Here is a 2043-nt window from a genome sequence, read left to right as displayed (position 1 = left end):
CCACTATGTTACCATCTTCCCGGAAGAGCGTAAGTTTAAATGCTTCACATGGAATCAAACCACTTAATTTCACATTGAAAACAATCATTTAAAGCAGTGCACTGTGGAAATCAGTGTCGTCCACTCAGGATACAGGGGAATTGACGAGATATCTATTGCTTTCATTCAAAGACAGAAAAATGTGGTGAATCCTCAGCGTGAGTGGTGAAGGAGCTGCGCTCCGAAAGCTCGTGATTTCAAACAAACCTGTTGCACTTTAACCTGGTGTTGTGCGAATTCTTACCGGGCACTGAAGGGCATTTCATTTACAATTCGCAAAAAGATTACTTTTATAAAATTAACAGCTTTCAGCAAATCGCACCGCAATCACATTGCCGACGGTGCAGTTACTCTCCTGGCCTCATTGTATCAGCCCCAGAGGACGATTTCTCAAGAACACAAAAGGCTCAGCGATAAAAAGGTCGGTGGCTTCATTCATCAATGATTACCCTCGAGCACGTGACCTTTCTCCCAATTCTCACACGCACACACAAGCACACAATTGCTCAATAATGCTCAGGTCACCTCAATTTCCGTGTTGGTTTCGTTGATCGAATTCACTGCTTTCACTGCAATGGTCTGGGTTCGATTCGCGGTTAGGGAATGATGATTCATTGCTCTCGTGCAACACATGAATCAAGGAGAAAACGGGAGCGATACTTGTGGCAGTTTGAACAGGAAGAAGGAAAAATCTGCCCCATTCCACAATCCTGTCAATTACCCACAACAATTCATATTTACATGAGGAAGTCTTACAACACCAGTTCTATTTGGAGTCAGAAGCTTTCGGGGCGCAGATAAAATAAAGCAAATTGATTTTATTATCGGAGCAAATGAACCTGTTGGACTTTAACATAATGCTGTGAGACTTCTTATTGTGCCCACCCCAGTCCAACCCGGTATCTCGACATCATATTTACATTGCAATTGCTGGTACCAATTGTCAGAATGAGTGAGTTACCTTCTGCTGCATTAAATTTCACTGTTGCTCACCACATTCAAAGAGTAATGTTTGTTATAAATCTTATTGTGGTAAATCTGTTGAAAAACTTCAGCTTATCACTGCTCTGCTTTCATCACACTGGAAGCTAATGTGAAAAGATGAATAATTTCAAAGCTGAACAACGTGCACAAGACTAGAAGGAGAATGCGACTGTGAATAATTGGCACTGTGCATATTCCTGTATCCAGTCTATGGGAGAACCAGGAGAATGAAACCCTGGTGGTCCAGTGCTTAGGATTTGGCGCTTTCAGGGTCATAGGTCGGCCTCGATATGCCAAGATTTAAAGTTTTTGCTAATCTATTTCACAAACCTGAGTTGTTTCCTGATCGAAAACAGCTCTGTCAGCAGCAGTGGAGTTAGATCTATATTTCTGTCCGAATTGGAAAGTCACATGGGCAACAGTTCAAGAACAAACACAGATAGTGAAGGACAGTGATAGGCTGCAAAGCGCTGCCAATAGAGATGGGGATGCAAGGTCAAATCTGTATGACAATGGGGTAGATTGTATCGATTAGATTGACACAAACATCTCCTAGACCTGGATCCAAATCTCAGCCAAATCACAAGAAAGCATCTCGCTAACTTAAACGCTAAGCTCTCCGACTTCACTCAGAAACTCTGAGACAAAGCGGGATGCAGTCTGACCACTGGATCCCCCTCCACCACTTAATAAGACTATGCTGGATCCCGAGCACTAGTTTACAGCTGAGGGGGCATAGCTCAGTGGTAGAGCGTTTGACTACAGATCAAACGGCCCTCGGTTCAAATCCGAGTGCCCCATTCCTTGTCTAATTGTTAACTTAGTTTCAATTGTGCCTGTTTTTCTTTGGCTGCAAAGCGCATTGTGACGTCCACCAACCCTGAAAGGCGTTACATAAATACAAATCGGTCTTTCATAAATTACCTTCAATCCCTATTATTTGCTTACTGACAATCGTCAGTGGAAACAGTTTGTCCCTTTCTGCTCTATCAAACGGCTCTTTCCCATGTTGGGAGAAGC

The 2043-nt window shown here is 43.0% G+C and overlaps 1 non-coding gene across 1 annotated transcript; it reads left to right on the top strand.

Moving 5' to 3' along the window:
* Positions 1 to 1752: 1752 nt before the first annotated feature.
* On the top strand, positions 1753 to 1824 carry trnac-aca (transfer RNA cysteine (anticodon ACA)). The gene has a single exon. It is a non-coding gene; the product is annotated as a tRNA-Cys (tRNA).
* The last annotated feature ends 219 nt before the right edge of the window (positions 1825 to 2043 follow it).

This window comes from Mustelus asterias, unplaced genomic scaffold, assembly GCF_964213995.1.
Source record: "Mustelus asterias unplaced genomic scaffold, sMusAst1.hap1.1 HAP1_SCAFFOLD_129, whole genome shotgun sequence".
Taxonomy (NCBI): Eukaryota; Metazoa; Chordata; class Chondrichthyes; order Carcharhiniformes; family Triakidae; genus Mustelus; species Mustelus asterias.
The sequence above is the reverse complement of the archived record's forward strand: the minus strand, read 5'-3'. Positions and strand labels throughout refer to the sequence as shown.